General features: G+C 43.1%; 2 long non-coding RNA genes across 2 annotated transcripts; one reads left to right on the top strand and one right to left on the bottom strand.

Moving 5' to 3' along the window:
- Positions 1-9,380: 9,380 nt before the first annotated feature.
- LOC127337147 (uncharacterized) lies at positions 9,381-12,966 on the bottom strand. Its single transcript, XR_007873656.2, has 5 exons — positions 12,114-12,966; positions 11,307-11,355; positions 11,153-11,214; positions 10,133-10,194; positions 9,381-9,960 (listed from the first exon to the last, which is right to left on the bottom strand). It is a non-coding gene; the product is annotated as an uncharacterized lncRNA (long non-coding RNA).
- Positions 12,967-13,299: 333 nt separating this feature from the next.
- On the top strand, positions 13,300-14,260 carry LOC127330865 (uncharacterized). Its single transcript, XR_011751173.1, has 3 exons — positions 13,300-13,508; positions 13,585-13,771; positions 13,837-14,260. It is a non-coding gene; the product is annotated as an uncharacterized lncRNA (long non-coding RNA).
- The last annotated feature ends 3,057 nt before the right edge of the window (positions 14,261-17,317 follow it).

Here is a 17,317-nt window from a genome sequence, read left to right as displayed (position 1 = left end):
TGCTCGTCAATTACACATTATCCTCCCTTTGTGGCAGTTGCCTCCTTTGGCAAGTCTTTTTTTCCTTTCCTAATCAGCTTTCTGATTTTTATTAGTCTTCTGGTGATTATTAGTAGCTTAGTCAAAACTATGCACGTTGCGAATAAAAGTGCGACAGTATACATCTGTTTTAGAGCTCGGGCTATATGTGCCTAGTTTTTCTGAAAATTTCTAAATTGGTATTGCAATGTTTCACAAAAATCTTGGATTTATTAAATGATGTGCACTACAATCGTACAAAATAACGTGAATTATATTCTGGTCAACACAAAAATAACAAATGTAAGGCTGCGAGGACTATTCACTATACTCATGTCCACATATTTGTCACGTTGTGTAGCCTTCAATCAGGGTCAGCTCTGTATTTTTCGGGGCACTTGCGCGAAGTCGACAAAAAGATCGCTTAATGCTAATACATATGTATGCATGATTAAATATGTAAATATATACGTGTCTACTTTAACTTGAAAAGCATATATAGCCCTTAAGCAATATCATATTGCCGTAGAAAGAATAAAAAAGGTAGCAAAATATAGAAGTATTTTGTATTAGGTTGATTACCTCAAATATAATACCAAATTACATTGACTCCATTGACAATGATTTTTCAGTGTTTGACGAATATCTTATTCGTGCATTCCTATATGCAAAATCACTAAGGAAAGTATCAAGATCAACATTATTTAAAGCACCTCTTTGCGATTTAATAAACTGATTCTCTCGCTTTCCTTTTCTTCTTCTCCGTAGCATCGAACAATTGTTTTGGCATTGTAACTCCTATAATGGTTAGGAAATTTACATGAAATTACAACCTTACAAATTAGAATCCTAAGTTAGATATTAAATCATGGATGAGATTACAGATTAAGTTAGAGCATGTCTAACAGGCCCCTTACTTTTCTGCCCCGTAAAACGCGAGTATTTCGCCGCGTATAAAAAAAAGTGCTCCTAGATAGACCGTTCCGTCTAGCAGACCCCGTATTTCACCCCGTAAATTCGTAAATTTAAAACCCCGGGAAACTTGTTCATATTCATAGTTCATAGATAGTCGATCATACATGCGGATCAACATATATACATACTGAATTGCGCGATCCTAAATGGATCGCGACTTCTAGTCGGAGAGGTCGACGTTGTACGCGTCCGCCTCCACCTCCCGCGCATGCGCCTCCTTCACGGCGGCGATGGCCGCCGCCCTTCTCTTCTTCCTCTGCCCTCTTCTTGTCGGCGTCGTCCTTGAGGGACGCTGCTATCGCCTGCAAGAAGAGGGGGTCTTCCTCCTCCTCCTCCTCTTCCTCCTCGCCGGCGGGCGGAGCTCCTGCGCCGCTGGTGCTCCCGATGCGTGTGTCCCATGCCGCCTTCGCCCGGCGGTTGCGCTCCCACTCGGCGCGCCACTTGTCGAAGTCGGGGCCGCTCATCGGCTTGAGCGGCGGATCCTCCTTGTACAAGAGCCCGCCCGGCGCGAACTCACGGAGCTTCGGCGGGACGTACAGGGCGCTGGCGTACCTACGCTGCACGGCGGCTCCCGGCGATGGATCGCTTGCATTGAAGACGCCACGCCTCCTCGACGGTGTCCGACGAGCGGGATCGCTTCGATCCGCTCGCCGGCGAGGCGGTACTGCTTTGGCGTGCGTACATGCCGACCGACGGTTGAAATGCGGAGCTAGGGTGCGCGGGATTTCTCGCCGGAGCTAACTGGGGAGGAGGCGGCGCACGGCGGATCTAGGGTTGCGAGTGAGGGGTTAAACCTCACTCGCACCTTCGCCCGGTATAAGTAGGTTGCGGCGGTGCGGATATCCTGGGCCCCGTATTCCACCGAAACGGGTCGGCCAGAATACGGGGCCTGCTAGACGGCCCAAACCGCGCCTGCCCCGTATCCCGCCGGAATTTTACGGGGTGGGCGGGTTTTAAGGGGCCTGTTAGACATGCTCTTATGGACTTACACAGAGGGCAGATTCGATTCGAGGGGGGGGGTCGATGGTGCACGTCATAACTACGAGCAATGCCGATCGATGGAGGCGACCGAGTCGACGAACAGTCCAACAAAATAAGATGAATGGACAGGGCTAGGCCTGGACGAGGCGTGTGCGCGTGGTCGAAGTCAAGCGATTGCTGAAGTTGCCAGGTTCTTGCTTGTCTGATATTGGCATTTTCGTCGGGAGTGTGATCTGCGCTGCAGATGATAGTAGCCCCAGAGACTATGTTCGGTTGCTTGCAACCGATCATAGGCTCGAAGTTATTTCTTTTGTATCTCTTTTGTCGAATTGTTCTCAAACTTTTTTTCCATCGGGGCGCACCCCATGGGAGTAGCCCCGGGTATATGTTCAGGTTCTTGCAACTGATCATAGGCTCAAATTTCTTCTTTTACCCAAGGATTTACTCGACTCGCGCCTTCTCTTATTAAAAATGTTGATGTCTATCTTGGTTAACCCGAACTTTTTTCCTTTCCGCTGATGACGTCCTTGATGAAAATGATGGCGTGCTCGGCTCCTTCTGAAAACATTCAGTGAATATCACGTAATAACTATATAAATCTCGCATCGTACATCTAAAAACAGATGATCAATAGATTATTTAGGTCAAACCGTGAATACTTGACTAGTTAATATATCTCCTCTAAAAGTGCTTGCCGCATTAAATATTAACTTTTAGCAAAATTTTAGCATCATACATTTAAGAAGAGATGATCAATAGATTATTTGGATCAGACAATGAATACTTGACTAGTTGATATACTCCTCTAAATTCTTGCTGCCCCAACTAGTAAATATAGCTTTTATGAAGATACTGAACTTAATGATTTCATTGCTAATAAAATACATAGATCTGGCAGCAAGTAAATATACAGAAAAAGTTCACAATCACTTACATATATATGTCCTCCTCCTTACATATTATTAGTGATAGTATTCAAAAATATTTAGCAAACAATTTATCCTATATTTCTCAATATTATCAGTTGCAGGACATTTTTGCAAAGGAAAAAACATACCATAATTAAATATAGCAATATCCAGTTTCTCGTAATAAAAATAATTTAACACATTACAAGCAAATCATGTCATTAAAATCTTGTCACTGGTCGGACCTTAGATAATGAACCCAACCACAAAATTCATAACTTAACAAAAAGACCGCAATTTTAAATTAACTCATATAAAAATTCAAAGTTATGCAACACATAGTGAAACACTTATGAAGAACTAGTAAAATTATCATAAGTACAAAATCTTGTGAAAGTGTGATAGGTGGGAGTTTTTCTTTTGTAAAGCGAGCTCAAGAAAATAGGTGCACTACGGATCCCCTTCAAAGTAGATTGTCTTAGCCTGCATTATCTTCAGCTGGACCATGTAGATTTGTTTGCGAATTCAAAGAAAATTTCAACCATCATCCTCAATGTAGCACACTATGGGTGACAGCTTATTCATCGGCAACCTAGGAGTGATCGTCTCTAGTTGAACAATATTCACACACACACACACACCCATTCGGTAACAGCAAAAGGGTGGTCGTCCATCTACTCCCATGTTTGCAAGAGGAGGGGCTCTTGGTCGCGCAGACTGCAATACAAAGTAGCCAAGGCAACACCGCCAGAGTCCAAATGGATGTGATGAACACTAAGAACACCAGCAGGCCTCTCATTCTCAAAGACAGCTAGGCTTTGAGTAACCAGATCAAACTGAATTTTATTCTGTCCCCACCAAAGCAACCAATGAATGGCGCTACCAACAAGTACACTCGCATCATCTAGAACTTCAGCAACAGATGATGGTCCAACTGTTGTTGGGACATCATGGCATCCATTGTCTGAGAAGATACTTGCAATTACGAAAACCTGATTGTCTTCCTTATAGGTGCCCACCAAGAAAACTTTAATAGGGCTCCAGAGCTAGTGGTCGTGCACATGGTCGTGCACGTGGTCTGCAGCGTCGTCACCACAGAGCACCGCCCAGTAGTGGTGCACAATCTTCGCATCGAAGAACTATTGTGGCACCTTGTTTTTGCAGAAGTCCTGAGTGATGGGGTAACAAACGGTGCATAAATGCTTACCCCATTGTTCAAAGAATAAGCGCCCATGGCGGCAGTCTATGAGAACCCAGCTGTCGAAATGGTGGTCTTTGTAGTTATTCCGCATGAAGCAGATCTGGTTGAAAACCATCCTGTCCGCGGTGCGTCTGAATTCTACTTTCGAAGGGGGGGCATGCCTGCAGTCGAAGACAAGGCAGAGGATGGCAGGATTGGTGGTTGATGCGGTAACATTGACGGAACTTGTTGTTAGTCATGATGCTTCGCCAGCTCTTGCATATGACACTACTAGGAAAATGCATATCATCGGTGCACCACAAAAAGGCTACCGCCGGTGCACTAGTGTGCGCTGGGAACAGGCTAGTGGTAATGCGTTATCACCGATGCACCTCCTTGTGCACGGACAGTAACTCGATTTATCGTCAGCGCACCAACCTAGTGCACCGGCGGTTTATTTTCCAAAATTCAAAAAAAGACAAATCTAGATCTAGATCTAGATCTCGTCGTGATGTGTTCTTCATGTTCTTCAATGTAGCTAGCGAGTGTTGAGGAGGTGGTCACCGGATGGGAGGTCGCCAGCGAGCTTGGGGAGGTGGCTGCCGTTGAGGTTGAGGAGGTTGTTGCCGGTGTTAAGCTTCATGCAAGCCACTTGAACCAAAAGTCCGAACTGATGGAAAGGAATAGGCAATCCACATAAACACTTCACAACACCCCCACTCGCGTGTGACGGGAGAAGAGAAAGTCAACACGTGAAAGAAGAAGAACACACCGAAACAGCGATGGCTAAAGAGGGGGGCAACAACAATTTTTAGGTTTAATTGCGAAAACCATGTGAAAGCCAGGATTTGAACTCGAGACCTGGGGCTCTGATACCATGTTAAGCTTCATGCACTAGCCACTTGAACCAAAAGTCTGAACTGATGGAAATGGCTAGGCAATCCACATATACACTTCACAACAGCCGGATGGTCGCCAGAGGAAGGTCCTGGCAAGGTTGAGGAGGTGGTCACCGGAGGGAGGTCACCAGCTTGGGGAGGTACTTGCTGGAGGGAGGTCACTGGGTTGAGGAGGTTCTTGTTGGAGTATCGCTGGAGATAGGAAAAGAGGAGGAGGAGGAGGAAGAAGAAGAGGTGGAAAAGGGAAATAGGAGGAAGAAGAAGGCGGGGAGGAGGAGGAGAGAAAGTGAGCAAAGAGAAGAGGTCGTTGGGCTATTTTCTTTATATACGCCAGGTTACCGCCGGCGCACCACTATGCATGTGCGTCGGTGGTAATTTTCCTTTCGAAAGCTGGAAAAAAACTGTTTTCCATTTTGATTTTGGGGGAAGTAAAAATTGTCTAAAAGATCGTAGGTGGTTGAATTCGGATGTAAAATTTTCCGTATAAACAATTTGATATAAAAAAAATCATCTGAGGTCGTATGCAACCAGAAAAGCGATTTTAACGAAAGACGGCGCCATTTTGCAAAAAAAAAAGCCAAAATTCACGGTTGTTAACTTTGCTTAAAACTAGATCATTTTCTATCAATTTTTTAAACTGAAAAGGCTTTCCGAGGGGTGTGGAGGAAAAGTGGTAGCTCCTCTTACCGTTGGCGCACCATCATACTGGTGCGCTGGTGGTAATCAAATTACCCCCAGCACACCAATATGGTGGAGCGCCGGTGATAAGGGGAGATGCCATTTTATCCTAGCCCGAACCTGGTCGACCATTACGCTCGCGCACCAAATTTTTGGTACGCCGATGGTATTTTGGCCTCATCGGCGCCCCTATATAGTGGTGCGCCGACGTTCACTTTTGCTTGGCGCGCCGGTGGTAACCCTTGCGGCTATAGGTCTTTCCCTAGTAGTGTGCTGGCCGTGTGCTAGAGGCAGGGCGGCTGCGGGGGCACATGGAGAAGGATCTTTTTTTTTTTGCGGGGAAACGAGATTGTATTAATTAAATGTGAGTGACATTACAATCCCGAATGATCCGGTCCAAAATACCTTCCGGAGCCGAACCTAACCAAACTTGAGTTCTATTCTCTACCATCCCAACTCTAGCTAACTGATGACTTGCGTCATTTTCTTTCCTATGAATCTTGCTAATGGAAATAACACGCTCTGACGCCAAGAGTAGACGAAGATCTCCAACTAGATGACCCACACAAGAACCATCTCTATCCTTGCATGTCGCCATCTGTACCAGCTCCAAACTATCCGTCTCCACTAGGATCTTGTCATGGCTGAGGTTAAGAGCAAACTTGAGCCCTTCCAAGCACGCTTGTAATTCCGCATCTAGCGCCGATGAACAAAACACAAGTGATCTGCAGGCTGAGAAAATAATCAATCCCTTGCTATCACGTAAAATCATATCAGCGCCTCCTGCGCCTGTCCGAGCGATAAAAGCCCCATCCACATTGAGCTTTAGAATACCAAGTGGGGGTTTATTCCATATTCCTTGTATAGTTGGCACTGCTGAAGACTTCTCCTAAAAACGTTGCTCTCCTAGAGCTTGTTTCCCTCTGATAATATCCTCTGGACTTGCTTTACGAATATTTTCTAAGGAGTTCATATAACTATAAATAAACCTCTTGGAGCCTTCCACATTAGGCAGGTCCTTGTCATGTGTAACCTCATTCCGTGCATGCCATACTCGCCATGCAATCATGAGAACACGCCCGCAGGTCTGTATTGACATTGGTGTGAGCCAAGTTTGAAGCCAATCATCTCCTCTTTCAATAATCTTTGGAATAGACCATATCTCCTCCATGGCGTCCCACAACGCTGCCGCGTGAGGACAGTGGATGAGCGCATGGTAGGAGTCCTCTCTCTCATAACCACAGACACGACATGCTCCATCAACAGGTATATGTCTCCTTTGTTTATTCTCCTCCGTAGCTAGTGCATTGGACAAAGCTTTCCAAGCAAAGATGCGAACTTTCTCTGGAATATTACACCTCCATATTTTCTTCCAGATTGGTCGATCGCCCAATGGCGCTGAGCTACTGGTTGTACTAGGCCAAGCTTTTTGACACAAGCGAAGTCCCAACCGATATGCGCTACGGACCGAGAAAACCCCACCCTTCTCATGTTGCCAGGCCAAGAAATCAGCAGGTCTTCTTGGTGACAATTTGATTCTCATAATAAAATTTGCATCAATCGGAGGAAAGGTTTTCCTTACAAGTGCTTCATTCCAATTGCCACCATCCTCTATAAGACTAGAAACCCGAATCAAACGTGAACGTCCTTTAGGACCAATCGGTTTAAGTTCTTCAGTCCTAGGTATCCAGTTGTCACGCCATATACGAACTGATCGTCCATCGCCGATCCTCCAGATTAAGCCATGTTTCAATAACTCCAGACCATATGCAATTGCACTCCATGGAGAAGGATCTTGGCGAGTATGTCCTCGCCTTCGACCAGATTCGCCTGCGACAAGGACAACGAGGAGGGTTGGTGGTGGTGTCTGCTATGGCTGCTATTATCGTCATCTTCTAGCGGGGTCTCCCGCGAGAAGGGTTGGCGGTGACGGCTATTTCTGCTAGTTCCCTCGTCTTCGTGCAGAGTCACGCGCGACAATGACGGTGAAAAGGGTAGCCAGCAGCGGCTAGTCATGCCGCCCCAATTGTGGAGCAGAACCGTCAGAGTGTGGAACCACAAGCGATCTCCATCATAGATTCTTAATGAACCCAAACGGATGTGACAAAAATCCTAAGTTAGAGATTAAATCATGGACGAGATAAAGGATTAGATTACAGATTAAGTTAAGGGGGAACACTAGGAATCGGACGCCGATTCCTAGCTTTCCATCGGACCAGGCCAGCGCCGTACGATTCTTCGTGGGTGAACCGTGCGATCACAGGCAACTATTGCCTCTTTTTCTGCTTCCCAAAACCAGTTTTTTTTTTAACGAGACCAGTGCTTTATTTACTCCCCTAAACCAGCGCTCCCTTAAATCACGTCCGATGTCACGGAAAAAATAATAACATCCGATCAAATTGCCAACGCTGATTATGGAAGCTAATAGTGCTAGAAAATTCCAGCTAGTTGCCATGTAATACGCTTCCTTATGAACCAAATAGTGTTTCCTAAGTTTTTCTATAGTGCTTCCACATAAAGAAAAATATGTTTAGTTGTGGTCAACTTGATTTCCAATTTGACTATACTTTGATTTCCACCCAAAATATTTTGCTTCGTTTGGACAGCGTGCTTGCTTCCTTATGAATCAAGGATATTTCTCATTTTGATAGTTTCCATTAGTTTATTTCCAACTATGATAGAATGGCTTTCGAGTTACCAAACAATTGCTTCTATTTTGCTTCCAATGAAACAAATACATGTGTATGCTTCAAACATAATAACAAATATTCCATTCCATCAATATTGCTTCCCAAAAAGTAGTGTTTGCTTCCACTGAAACAATATATGTTTCTGAAATAAAGAATCAAATTTGCATCAAAAGGAAATTAGTAGTTGCATCTACTAATATCAGAATTTGCTTCAATGTACAATAACAGGACAATGGAAAGTCGCTCTACATGCCCCCAAGATTATAAAAACATGCCCACTAGGACAACACATGCTTGAACATGTCACCAATGTGTAGACAATGTTCTCGAGAAGGAGCATCGAAGAGATCATAGCAACATCCACGAGAACCAACAACGGTGTTGACGAAGAGCATTGGGAGCTCATCAGCGACCTGCAATCATCTCCTGGTAGAAACAAAATGATATAATAGACGTGTGAAGCATGGATGCTCTTAGTCAAAACAAAGTTGCTATCACAACATATATGGAACTAAGGAAGCATGAATTTTTGGAAGCAAACCTGTCTAGTATCAAAAACATGTATGATACTAACTGGAAGCATGATTTTCTGGGAGAAACACTTTGTCAGTTTCACAACATATATGAGACTTATCAGAAGCAAAGAAGTTTCGAAACACAAAAAAACATGCTTGCCCCAAAAGATTGGGTACTGATTTGTCTTTATAGAAAAACCTAGTACGACCAGAGTGTAGTCTGTTAGCAATCTATAATGGTTGGGAAGCATTGTCAAAATAAAAGCTTCATATAGCTATAATTTGCTTCCAGTAAAATCAGAACTTATCTCTACTATTAAGAGCAAACTGGTGAATGCCTGGTGTCACATTTTTAGGATGGACAATAATACCCCCCACGTTTTTATCCAACTAAGCTGATACGTGCCGATTGGGATAACAAACAACTCCACGTCCTGAGGCGTAGCTAATCTGATACGTGCCGATTGGGATAATAAACAACTCCACGTCCTGAGGTCTAGCTTTTCAAAATTTCAAATGACACAACAAACACCTACTATTTCTCAACTAACACTTCTTTATCCTACCAAGATGATTTATCTCAACACAATCTTGAAAAATAAAACTGCGCGCGGAACAAATAAAACACAACTAACAAAACAACTCCAACCCGTGTCACGTCCTGAGGCGTAGCTTTTCAAAATTTTAAATGGCACAACAAACACCTACTATTTCGCAACTAACACGCCATTAGACATAGCTTTTCAAAATTTGAAATGGCACTATCGTCTTCATCACGCTGACCACAACCAGGGTCACTATTGGCCGTCGTCTTCATCGCGCTGACCAAAGTCGCTGTCAGCCATCTTCTTCATCTCGCTGACCAAAGTCGTTGTCAGCCGTCTTCTTCATCTCGCTGACCAAAGTCACCATCGAGTAAAAAGACCTTCGTCGCCAAGCTTGCCGTCTTCACTAGCCAGGTTCCTCTTAAAAGAACTTTCACGGATCCTCTTTGGCCAGAATCGATCATGATGAGCAACACGTTGAGGGAGAAATAGAACCTTAGTAGAGATAAAACGATCAAGTAGCCAGGGGGATAAATAAACTGCAGAAGTAGCCTGTTAGCACTTACACGTCCTGCATCTCAGAAGGAATAGCATATTCAGATTGCAAGATATATATGATCAAGTAGTTGTACTGAAAATATAGTGTCTATTATTAGAATGTCCGTGTCTATTATTATACCACTGAAATAAACGCGAATCTGGTACAAAATAGAACCTTATTGAGGAAGATAGATAAAACAAACCTGGGTGCAGGAGTAGGCTATTCTGGAAGTAATACCAATAGAACAGTGGAAGAAGTCGTTTCCTGCAGTATAGATGCAGAATGGGTTAAACTATTGCTTTATGTGATCATATTTCTCAAATTAACTATAGAACAGAGGTGTAACTATTGCTTGATGTCATCATATCTTTTAAACTATAGAACAGACATTAAGTACGCCTACCAGGAGCATTGCCTATTACATTCAGTGACTTGTTTTTCTTTTCTTATTTGCAGGTCATAAAATGTCACATTTTCCAAATCAACTAATTGATAAAGGAAAAAATGGTATGTATATCAGTGCACCTTGTTAAATGGTTTTGAACATTGTCAATGATAAGCTGGTGTGCCCATGTCGACAGTGGTTGCTGAGAATGGCTCTTCAAACCGATCGCAAGCTATTGGTTTGTCACGCCCACAAACGGGATTTTTCATACGTGAACCACTGGCAGATCAGACAGTTCTGTCATCGGACAATGATGATCAGACACCATTGGCGTGGACATTTCCAACTCAAAGTAACCTCACAATAAGAGGAACTCCATTGGTTGGGGAAAGCTCAAACGGTATGTTTTTTTGACTTAGCTTATTTCACTGCATAAATTTCAGGATGCATTATCAACGTTAACAGTATGCATCAAACGCAGACATACGAGCTCAAATGAGACTGCTCATTGCAACTCAAAGTACACTCACAATAGGAGGCACTCCATCGCATGGGGTATCTCAAACGGTATGACATGAAACCAATTGAATATGTGTATTATTTAAATATAGCTGTGTGTATTTATAATAATGAAAAGCTCAAACTGTATGTCATCATTGCAGACACACAACCTCAAAGTCAGCAAACATCACGTGAACGTCAAAGAGCTCGTCGACAACGATTAACTCTTCAGGAGAGGCAAGAGATTAATGCCAATAGACGCGCAAACAGGACAGTGGCAACAACTGCTAAGCGGGAACAAGAGAACGCAAGATATTAATACTGAAAAGGCCTTACCTTTCCTGGAGAAATTTCTGTTTGTAATCTTTCACGCAAATTGGCCTTGCTGTCTCATGAACCTGAGCGCAAGTAATTCAAGTACAAACAAATAAGTAGACTGCACATTTAATAAGAGAACGCAACGGAGTTTTTCTGGTTTTCAAGTTCTGACCTGATCAGTTCTGACAAATATTTAGGGCCGGACAGAGTAGTAGAATTCCCTGTGACAAAAGACATGGGGGGGGTGAGCAAATAAGTTAAATGTCCACGAATGAAACTTCCCAAGGGCTGTAATTATAAGCACTACCACTAAACTCTAACATCATGCATTCATGATTTTTTTTTTCATTTTTCCATCTAAGAATCATAGGGAAAAAAACAACCAAAACTTGACTAAGCATGAAGATTAGAAGCTCGCTGGTGTTCGCCGTGGGAGCAACTAAAATAGCATCATCAAATGCCTAAATGGCTCTGATTTAGAAATCCCAGGATGGTCTTATCCTCCATGCACAGTAATATTTGATTTCCATAGTAATGCACTGGTTAGATAATTTATTCACTATTTCGTGGATACATTTTCATTGTTCAGGCCCTGATTTTAATTCATGTCCTATTTAGATTTTTGCTGCATGCCAATTGGGGTTCAGAACAACTACTGGCTGAAAATATGGTTACTTTCCAAAGTTCAATAAAAACAAGAAAGGGCCTAAATCTCTAGCTTCGTAATCTGAAGGACTTCAACCAAGAAAATTTCTACATGTGGATCATAGTAGAAATTTTAAGGTGTAGCCGAACAGGCATGTCCCACCTAGAGTCCTAAAGTTCCGTTTAAACAACAACTTGCTTCAATTTGATTCGCACGAAAATTGCTAACAGATTTCAGGAATAACTAACTAACTAGCTATATAGGATTACAAATCCAAACAACCCTGCAATTTTTTCTCCTGAGGCCTAAACATATCTCTGTTTCCGTACGAACCTTTTTCTCTCAAGCGACGAATCCTCCAGGCAGCTAGCAATCGCCCACCGGCATCAAGGTATTCCCTCTTCCCCTCTCCACCTGTGTCGATTACCACGCGCGCACCGCACACAATCGAGTCGGCGACGCCGATAATCAGAAGGAGATCCATGGCAGCCGCGGCAAGAAGGAGAGAGCCACGGGGATGCACCACGGTGAGCCGGTCCAGGTTGGGGTGGACACACGTGGTGTCGTGTCCCCATCCTCCTGCAAGACGTGCGGGAGCAGCTATTTTGGAGGAACGACGACGCCCGCCATTGCCTAGCAGGAGGTGAGGAGGAGCGAAGCCAGTCTAGGCGCGCGGCGGGAGCCCGAACGAAGCTGCCACGGACGCGGCGAAGTAGGGGCCGCCTGCGGCCAATGGCGATGTGGCTCGACGCCGGAGGCGGGGCGGCCTGCAGCCGGAACCTTGCGCCCGATGGCAGGTTGGCTCAGCGCCGGAGGGAGGGGCGGCCGTGAGATCTAGCCGATGGAGGGGTGGCCCGGCGCCGGCGGATGGGACGGCCGGCAGCCGGAACCGTGCGCCGGTGGGCGGGTGGCCGTTATAGCGCTGGAGGGAGGCGGGTTAGCTCGGCGCCGGAGGGTAGGCAGCTGTGAGAGCGCGGGCCGAGGACGGGAGGTGGCGGCGTGAGTGAGAGGAGGCAGGAGGCATGGCCATGGCGGCGTGAGTGAGGAGGAGGCAGGGCAAACCAGAACCAATTGGGGAAGGGATAGGGTAAGGAGACGTCAGGAAGAAATAGAGCAGTGACAACATACCTGTCCGGCTCTTCTTTAATTTCTTTTTTCTTGCCGGTTTGCCCTGTTGACTGAGACGAGTATGCACTATGCAGCCTCCGCTTCTCTTTGTGGAAGAACAGGGGCTTCTCCCTGTAAATCTCTAGAATCTGTAAATCTCCTCTTTCTTGTTACTTTTTTTGTGGAGAAATGCCTCTTTTCTTTGTTGATGTGGTTGGTTCGGGTATGTTGATATGCTTTCTGACTGCATCACTCAGGTATTATTTTTGTTTAGAGACCGTTAGTAGTATCTTGCATCTTAAAATATTAATTTACAATATCAATGTTTCTTACTACTTTGTAGGAGGATATGAAAGCATTCGGAAGAAAATTAATTGGCATATTGCATGATTCGAAACTAAACAAAATAAGAGGCAATTCGATATATAATTAATCTAAAGATCAAGAAAATGGATCCGATTCTGATATTACGCAATTTCTAAGTCTAGGTAAAGAACACCAAGGAGATGTAGCCAAAGAAAATATCCAGCTTCCTATTTGCACCTTGTCCACCAAACCACATGAGTTTGTTGACGAGATATGCAAATACATCATGTCCATTAACGATGCAACCTGTTTGAAGTAAGCCTCATAAGATAATGATCAAGCGTCGGTACATATTATTATCATATCATTATTCTTATCAATTATTTTGCAGAAAAGAATGGGTGCGAAGCTCCACACCTTATCCACTAGGATTAACTCTAAAGCAAATTCAGGACATACTCAGGATGGACAAGCCAATGGACAAGGATTGTTTCAACATGGCTGTGCGCATAGTGGCATGTGATGAGATACAATTTTTGATAGAGCCTCCCGTGCATAACATGGACTTAAGATTTTGTGTAAGTTATTATAATCGCATATTTATTGTCACTGTTATGGTTCTAAACATTTTTTTTCATCTCAGTCGGCGATACTCGATGGTAAAAAACATCCACTTTGGCGTGTTAAGCCAGATATTAAGGAGTTGGCAACATTTTTCATAGCTGGCCTGGGATAGACCATAATATATCATCATGCAACATGGTAAGTTAGGTCTCTTTTCCATTATTAACATGATTTATGTGTTTTAATGCTCACCACTTGCAGATTTTTTTGCCACACGAATTTCTTGGCAACTTCATCTTGTCCACCATCGACAAACATGATTGTCGTGTATGTATTTTAGACCCATGTTCTGAACCTCTATCAGAAGAGAGGTACCAACTAAAATTACAAAGGTGTTCATTCTATCTAAATGACACTCTTGAGATAGCGCAACCTGGCTGGAATTTCGATATTTATTTCTGGCCACGTAAATATCCTCACAATATCCCAATACCAACAAGCCCCGACAGGTGATTTTTCTCAGGTTATGTTACAAGCAGCTTATTTTATCATCATTCTAATGACCAAAGATAATGATATGTTACATTTATTTGCAGAAAATTATCTGGATACTTAGTATTTAGTTTTATGCTTTCATGGGATGGTAAAAGATTTGTTCATCCAGTTTGCAGCGTGAGTACTCTATGTTTACAATCTTATATTTTTGGTGGGAAGAAAACTTCATGTTAACATGATAGACTAATTGTGCAGGATGGCTACGAGCTAAGGAAAAAGTTTTTGATACACGTACTCAAGTATCTGGCTAATGAAGTTGAAGACAATATTCCTGAGATCGTGCGAGAATACCTTAGACGCGTCAACGGACCATGGCTTTAATAAATAGTGTATTCAGTCATTTCTCTTCTACAAAATGAATTGTGCGAAGTGGATCTTTAAATATTTTAAGTATTATATATTTACTGTATATACTTTAATATTTGCATGCATTATTTACACGCTTATGCATTTGACATTACATTAAAGGGCCGTGGCGAAGCACGGGCATTCTACTAGTTTCTGTATAAAATAAGGATCAGCCATAGTGTTCACGCCTTCTGGTACAATGCTATTCCATTTAAACAACAAATGGAAAAGGTATAAGAATGATTCTATTATGCAAACTTGAAAACATACACGCTGCTTTGGACGAATCAATTTGATGCTATCTCAACATAACTAGTACCACATAGAAGCTTCAAATCTGAACCATATATTACCACTGTTCAAAAACTAGGCCGATTCAACGATTACTAGGCCGATTAATCGCTACTAGGAGCTTGACCATGTCGATTACCATTAATCTCTTGTGTTAATCCTTTAGCCCGATTAATCAGTCCGAAAGCCCGATTACTAGGTATTTTCCTGATTAATTACCACACGTGGTCAAAAAAGTTACAATATTTTCAATGCATATCGCTAATACAGGGGTTACCCCTCCTCAATAAAGTAGATTATGCGACGCTCCCGCTTGATTGCAGCCTCCAGTAGCTTCATTTCCACTGTTGCCAAATAGTTTCTTGCCCTCCCGGACTAGTTACTCATAGTTTCCCAGACCTCAGATGCAAGAGCTCGATCACCATGAGGAGCTCGTCCAGGAACTGGAGGACGCCTTCAATAGGTTAGGTGGTTGAGGTGTAAGAGGGGTCGTACCTTATGTAGGTGATGGGAGGATATAAACTTCAGAGGTGAGAGCACAAGTGGAAGGAAGGAACGTGGCTTCGGCTAGTGGATCCTGTTTCGCTCCTGACCTTAAAGATTAGGTCACGGAGGAGAAGCGTACAAGTTTTTCTAGGATTTTAGGCTTTAGAGAAGTAGGGAGAGACATATAGAGGCTCATATACTATTATTTTTCTTATATAAATTGTTATTATTTTTCTTATATAAATTGTTTTAAGTGCTAATTTGTGTAGGTTGCACCGATTAATAGCCGACCGATTAAATCAGTTAATCGCTCGAATTCCGATTAATCGCTACTCCCAAGCCGACCGAGCAGTTAACGATTACCGATTTCCTTAACATTGTATATTACCACGAGGGCAGTATTTAAACTACAATGGTACTGAAAGTGAATAAACAAAAAACAAGAAGGAAGAAGCTTGGTTATATGCCCAAACTATCTAGACTGAAGAAAAACATATAGTATACAGAGGGATTTTTGAAGTAAGATATTAGTGCCATCTCAAAATAAATCATCTGCATATGAAGCATTTGAAATTGGAAGCAAGAATATTTGTACGCAAGAATTAGTTCTATCTATATATAACCAATCTGTATTGGAAGCATATATGTTTTGAAGCACATAAGTAGTGCTAGCTCAACATAACTCATCTGTCGTGAAAACATATAAATTTCATATTAAAAAATTGGCTATGCTTCCCTCTAAGATGTGGATGCTTCTTCCCCTAATGTACACGCCAGTTTGATCTGAAACAATGTGTTTGTCCTGTCAGCTTATGCACGTTGCATGATGGGCATACACAAGATATCATCAGGTTTGCAAGAACAAAATACAATTTGCGTGGAAAAAAAATCATACTTGAACTACAGGAGTATAAATTGCATGCAGGATACATAATTTCACTGTGAAAATTGAGAAGAAATTATATAAACGATATCTTCCAGAGATGGGTCTCGGCCAACGAGCCAACCAGGAACGGTAACCTCTCACTACGGCTGGTAAGCCTCCTTGCCGGGGCTCCGCTGATCCAACAAGCCACCTCTCATGGCTACTGCGCCGGCCGTCGGAAATCAGGGCTGCCCGACAATGGTTCCCCGCGACAGATCGACATGGGATCCGTCGCAGGACTTGATCCAGGTGGAGGTGCATGTCTTGACCAGGGAGTGGCGGCGCCGTGGGTAGATGTCTAGCGGCGCGGTGGGCGGGGCTGTGGCGGCGCGGTGGGGAGAGCGGAGGCGACGAGAGGTATATCGACTGGGGACCTCGATGCGTTATTAGCGGATAATTTGGCGGTGAGGTGCGGAGGTTAATGGGCCCATTTTTTTCGGGAGAAACATAGCTCTATATGGCCGTGCGATGGAATAGAAATCGACGGCATCTGACCGGTCCGACGATCTGCTTCCCATCGGGCTACGATGTGGAGTGTTTACCTTAAGTTATGGGCTCCACCCTGGGAGACCAAGGATAGTTGGAAATTAATCCGAATGTGAGATCAGAAATATGAAACATATAAAATTATCGAAGTAAGAAATTGCAATGCAATTTTAAATAAGATAAACTTTAAGTAAAATTGTTTGGCCTCTTCGATTACGGTTTTATCTCACATAGTCTATCTATAAATAATAATTACTCTACCTCATCAATATAACTCACTTAGCCGTTTGTAAAATCAAGATGTGCTCTTTTCAGGTAAAAAATAGTTTGACTTTTTTGTATGTACATAAAGAACATATGCCTATATTTTATTTCTTAAACTAGATTTTGTATATCATAGTATCATTTGTTTTCTTAAAAACAAGCATAAGTTACTGATTAGATACTTAAGAAAATATCTTGGTCTTAA

This window comes from Lolium perenne, chromosome 2 (assembly GCF_019359855.2).
Source record: "Lolium perenne isolate Kyuss_39 chromosome 2, Kyuss_2.0, whole genome shotgun sequence".
Classification (NCBI taxonomy): domain Eukaryota; kingdom Viridiplantae; phylum Streptophyta; class Magnoliopsida; order Poales; family Poaceae; genus Lolium; species Lolium perenne.
The sequence above is the reverse complement of the archived record's forward strand: the minus strand, read 5'-3'. Positions and strand labels throughout refer to the sequence as shown.